General features: G+C 35.7%; 1 long non-coding RNA gene across 1 annotated transcript in view; it reads right to left on the bottom strand.

The window, feature by feature from the left end:
• LOC136847163 (uncharacterized) overlaps positions 1 to 6,176 on the bottom strand; it is a 250,338-nt gene extending 244,162 nt beyond the window's left edge. Inside the window, exon 1 of the long non-coding RNA XR_010855640.1 lies at positions 2,295 to 6,176. This is a non-coding gene — a long non-coding RNA (uncharacterized lncRNA). The remainder of the gene's footprint in view (positions 1 to 2,294) is intronic.
• Positions 6,177 to 6,269: the final 93 nt, after the last annotated feature.

The raw sequence follows: 6,269 nt of genomic DNA, 5'->3' as shown, positions 1-6,269 counted from the left end.
TAGCATGGATGTTGTTCACCCATGACATGCTTGAAGATATATATATATATATATATATATATATATATATATATATATATATATATATATATATATATATATATATATATATATATATATATTTGAAAGTAAAAAGAATAAAAAATGCAGTTCGTTAACAGAGAAAAACGAAAGCGATTAAGCAATATGATTTATTTGGTGTGTGAAAAAGAACATTATTAATACATATTTTTTTTATAAAGATATAAGTATATTTATTATATATGAGTGTTTGTGTAGTCTTTTTCACACACCAGATAAAATCATATTATTTAATCACTTCCGCTCTTCTCTGTCAACGAACTGCATTCTTTATTAATATTATTTTTAATTTACTTTCAAAATAATTATCTTGAGGTATTTTACTATTCGTCAATAATAACTTCGCTGAAATAAATTACCAAAACAAAAACAACTGGATATTAACTGTACCTTTCGGTACCTCAATCGGCTTCGGCTGCTATAATCTGGCTCAACGCGCTTAGTAAATATAACATTACAACCATTTAGCGTGGTTACTCAAACTTATATTTTATTTGTTTTGCAAATAACCCAATTGTTTATTTCTTGAAAACTTGATATCTATATCCAAATACACCACACATCTGAAATTTAACTTTGTAAATTGTCTTCTCATTGATTCTGAAATTGTATTTTAGTTTTTAAGTATTCTAACAAATACCCAAAGTAAGTAAATTGTAAAATAACCACGGCCCGAGTGACTTTTATTTTAAGATCTTTTTTTCGTACAGTACCACGGCTAGAACGACTATGGACGAAATGGTCGTTTGGCCGAAAGGTCCTCCATCAATTAAGGATGGACGAAAAAAAGGGGAAAATATCACCTTGATAAAATTAATGCGTTACTGATGCGTCTAATTGTATTTATGCAAGATACAAAAGTATGCTCAAGAAAGCTTAAACAAATTGCTTTATATCAGTACCTTTCAAATAATATGCCCACGAATCACGTCTTCCTTCAGACTGCACATGTTAAATTTTAATAAAGGAAACAACTTTCGTCTCATCTGGATACTTGTATACCTCAATTATTTTAAATTAACTTACTTCCATTTGTTTAAGATTCAACTTGCATGCATTTGTTTAAGATTCAACTTGCATGAAATCGTTTAAGATTCAACTTGCATGAAATCGTTTAAGATTCAATTTGCATGAAATCGTTTAAGATTTAACTTGCATGCATTTGTTTAAGATTCAACTTGCATGAAACCGTTTAAGATTCAATTTGCATGAAATCGTTTAAGATTCAACTTGGATGCGCTCGTTTAAGATTCAACTTGGATGCGTTCGTTTAAGATTCAACTTGCATGCATTTGTTTAAGATTCAACTTGCATGCATTCGTTTAAGATTCAACTTGCATGCATTCGTTTAAGATTCAACTAGCATGCATTCGTTTAAGATTCAACTTGCATGCATTCGTTTAAGATTCAACTTGCATGCATTCGTTTAAGATTCAACTTGCATGCATTTGTTTAAGATTCAACTTGCATGCATTTGTTTAAGATTCAACTTGCATGCATTTGTTTAAGATTCAACTTGCATGCATTTCTTTAAGATTCAACTTGCATGCATTTGTTTAAGATTCAACTTGCATGCATTTGTTTAAGATTCAACTTGCATGCATTTGTTTAAGATTCAACTTGCATGCATTTGTTTAAGATTCAACTTGCATGCATTTGTTTAAGATTCAGCTTGCATGCATTTGTTTAAGATTCAACTTGCATGCATTTGTTTAAGATTCAACTTGCATGCATTTGTTTAAGATTCAACTTGCATGCATTTGTTTAAGATTCAACTTGCATACATTTGGTTAAGACCCAAGCACACACAAAATCAAGGGGATGAAGTCGAAGTCTATCCTAGTAATTTTTTTGAAATTATTTGGTCGAACGTAATATTTGAAAATAACCGATTCAAATTTGGTTTTCGACAATGATTGCTCGGATTCGATGTTCAAAAGTAATCACTAGAATGCCTATATCCCAGGAAAATTATTCGAAGGCAAGTGTTCTAGACTGCATTTCTCCGGTATCAACAAAATGTTATCAACTTTCACTGATGGCAAAAAAATGCATGAAAATGTATTCAAGATGAAAAAACGAGTGTATGAAAACGACGAAAATATTTCCTCACTGTTCTTGCGACTTTCACATACAAATTGATCTCAAAACATTGCGGAATATCAAAACTATTAATAAAAAAAAATATTCATACTCATAATCGGAATACTCACCATCAGCCGGAGAAAGCGACGGCCGTCCTCCACCTATCAGACACACTAATTCGTCACCCTAGAACAGCTCGAGTTACTGATACAGTATCACTAGTTTCCAAGAGAATGGTCTGGGAACACGACAGGCCTGACGGACAAACGAATAATCCATCAACTCCTCGTAGGTGCTTCGTTGGGCAAATATGTTCATAATCGAGCCACCCGACTCCTCTTGGCATACTGTCTGTGGGAGAACTTTTTGGCACGATAGGTAGCGCGAAATGGAAGTTGGACCACAAGTCCACAACCTCTTGTATCATTATTCATGTTCTTCCGGTCGTACAGCACTAGTAATGAGCGAAGTCCACTAAGTAAAAACGTTGCAATGCGAAATTGACGAACACAATGCACCACACCGTACACACGCTTGTATGTCTACCAAGTGGCCAGTTGAACCGGCAACCCCCATATGGCTTGTCAAAGTATCGAAAGCTTGCCAGGTAACCATAAAAGTCGCTAGAAGACAAATTTCACCCGTCTTTTTCTTTTTCCTCCTTTTAGCAGCTGGAAGTTATAGTAGTTATATATCAATATAGTGTATAGTTAATGCTATCGAACTTGATTCCGTTAAGTATGGGTCTTAGTGAATCTCAGTGAGCAGATTTTGTTTAGGGCTAGACTATACTCAAACGGCTGTTGGGCATCATTCCCTTCCTAATGTTCAACGGGTGCATGTAATTGCCAAACTGCTACGGAAAACTACCCTTTGACACAAGGAGCTAACCACGACGTAAACATGGTCAACTAAAGCTATTAGGCCTAGGCTTACTCACTTATCAAATTCTTTAGACTAGTCTTGAAAACAGTCTGGCTCTATTGCGGTGAGTATTTCCGGATCTCGGTCACAAAATTATGATTAGCGGGCATCTTGTTCACGCAGGCTATAGTTTTTTCGATTACTTTCATTCCTGAGGGTCATAAGGTATCATTATTGTAATAATGAAGGCTTTTAAAACCTTGAGTTTACACTTGTGCCGTGGCCTAAATGGCTGTACCATAGGCCTACAACTTCCTTTTGATGTATGTTTATTAGAGTGAGATTTCTTCTAGCGTCATCAAACCACTAAAATCACCATTTTGCCCAAAAACATTGTCTATGACAAAGGAATTTATCAGGCAATTGCTACCAGAATGTACGTTTACAAAAACATCAAGAAACAAAAACATCCGTAGCTTTACGCAGATGTGGCAACACGCATGGCTAGCTCTCGATTCTCTGAAATCGTTGTTCCGATATCGTAGGCTTACTGTGATAAAGATGCAAACTTTTTCTTAGTATACATCTGAATGCTTTTATGTACAAAGAACCTCCACACCTTATTTAAATTATGAGTATGCCGATTTATATCGATAATAAAATAGAATACATAATTTAGGCCAAAAGCCAAGCTGTGGGACCTGCGAGGTCATTAAGCGCTGAAACGGGAATTGACAGTAAAAAGGTGTGAAAGGTAACAGGAGGAAAACCTCGTAGTTGCGCTATGAATCGATTGCTAGGCGAGGATGGGAAGTAAGATGGAAGAGAATGTGAACGGAGATACAGTAAAAGGAATGAAAGGGATTGTAGCTAGGGGCCGGAGGGACGCTGCAAAGAACCTTAAGTAATGCCTACCGTGACCGCACTACCTCCCTGCCGGGCACATCGACAATATAATGACAAGTGAATGACAAGCTTCTAACAGACAGTCTACTCAGGTCAAACGCAAAATAAATTTTTTTTTCATCTCATTGTGGGTAAATAAGACATCTGGTTATGGGAGTATGAACCAAAGGCATTTTAATCGTTTTTTGCATGTAAATTATATGATAGCATGATTATTGTTATCTATGAGGATGTCGGGGCCGAGGCGAGGTGAATGGAACAACTATTGCAGTACTGACTGGATGGCGGGAAATTTTAGTTAAAACATGGCATGATGGCAATGGTGGTCCTACTGCGGTTTTCTTTTATGAATTCTTTGCATAGCTATATATCTTTTTTCTTCAGTTAATAAGTTATAATAGCTTAATGATTGGACAATTTCGGGACAATTTAGCCAAATAACTTATCAAATCCTATTGGGTTCCCGTCACCTTCAGTTTTGATGACATACACGGCTAGTCAAGACATACATATTTTTTTATTCTTTGTTGGGCAATAGAACGATTGAACACATAAAAGTTAAAAAAAAAAAGTAATTTTGACCGAAGTGGAATGAATATGTGCTTAAAAGAAGGGCAGTAAAATAAAATATCAGGCGAATCGGTATCATAAGCCTAGCTTCATGTTCTAGCTGTAAACAATGTTAAGGGTTATGTTCAGTTTACAGACGAAGATATTACTTTGGTATCGTAATAAAGGTATTTCTTATATGCATGTAATGAAATTGTAAGTAGAATAAAATCTGGTAATACAATCTTGTGATTTGAACAGTTTGTGAGCATGGGTCTCAGTGTAGCCGTGGCTATACTAATGCGATAAATCATGATTATTGAAAGATCATCTTTCTTCTACGTTTGATATCAGTAGACTGTTTGATACTAGCTCGTCTTTCGTGTGCTTGTGTTGGTACATTATCGAAACAGCTCGGCGTGTTTATGATTTACATATGAGAGGGGATAAGGGTTATTTGTATATTCATAAATATTCAAATATGTTGTTGAAGAAAGTTTAATACGTATCACAATATGGCAACGATATCGGAAACGTTGGTTGTCGGCCAATCACGTGCTACCCATTTGCTTGTGCACATCTTCACCTGTGGGTTGACAGATGAAATGAAACAGACTACCTATAGTAGCCAACCTGGTTCTTTAGTCTTATAACCCCCTGTTCATGGTTTAAGTATGCTTCCGTTCACCATCGTTTATTCTAAATAGTCCCGGCCTATTTCCTATACACATTCTTACTCTTTTTCTCTCAAATGCTGTTCTTGGACATTTACAAATACATTCTTATTACATCAAACTAAGGTCACCAACCTCACAACAGATATAACCACTAAGGGCCAGAGACAACTGCCGATCTGTCATGCAGCAGCTCACTCTGCTGCTGATGATGAACACCAACCCCCCAGGACGACGGAATCGGAATAACAACTGTGCCTTGATAAATGCTGTAGCTTGCTCGCTTCAAAGTCACGATATGCTTTGTATTGTTTTGACACTTTTATGAATCATTTGCAAATATATCATTGTACCCAACTCGTGATAGTTTGAACTAATTGGGAGTCAAAGGATACACACACACACACACACACATGATGAGCTTCATTTATTTGCTATAAACATTTGCGGTTACAGAAAAATTACAAAATAATTAGTATCAATAGTAGGCACAAAATTATTTATGCAAGTAGCTTATATTTCTAAAAACTCCCAAACTGTCTGCATTATACTTTAAGATTTTTGATAATGGTATCAATGAAAAGGTGTCCAGTTTTCGTTAACATTAATATTAATACTTTTCACGAAGGAATTATAAGAATTTCCCGAAAAGCACGGAAAACTTTTTTTAGAATGGACTTTCCCTAACAATTTTGCACCGACCATGGTCTAGAACCTCTAAACAAGAAAGATGCCATTTACGAAATTACTAATTAATTGATTCCTCTTTTCCTGAAATAAGTCCTTACTGAGGAGTTCACTGATATAATAATTTTGTTATATCAAAAACAGAAGTAAAGAAAAGAACAAAAATATTGACATAACCATAAAATAAAACGTTCAAGTTTTTGCAACCACTGTAAATGATATGCCATCATATAATAGAGGTGTTTACAACGAGTGTGCTTATCTCCCCCACGGGTCCAACACTGCCCGCCCACCAGACCTAAGGTCGACCAACTTCTTGGTAGGAAATGGGGGGAGAGAGAGAGAGAGAGAGAGAGAGAGAGAGAGAGAGAGAGAGAGAGAGAGAGAGAGAGAGAGAGAGAGAGAGGGCGTTTGTATATGTGT

This window comes from Macrobrachium rosenbergii, chromosome 16 (assembly GCF_040412425.1).
Source record: "Macrobrachium rosenbergii isolate ZJJX-2024 chromosome 16, ASM4041242v1, whole genome shotgun sequence".
Taxonomy (NCBI): Eukaryota; Metazoa; Arthropoda; class Malacostraca; order Decapoda; family Palaemonidae; genus Macrobrachium; species Macrobrachium rosenbergii.
Note: the sequence above shows the minus strand (reverse complement) of the source record. Positions and strands in the feature narration are given on the sequence as shown.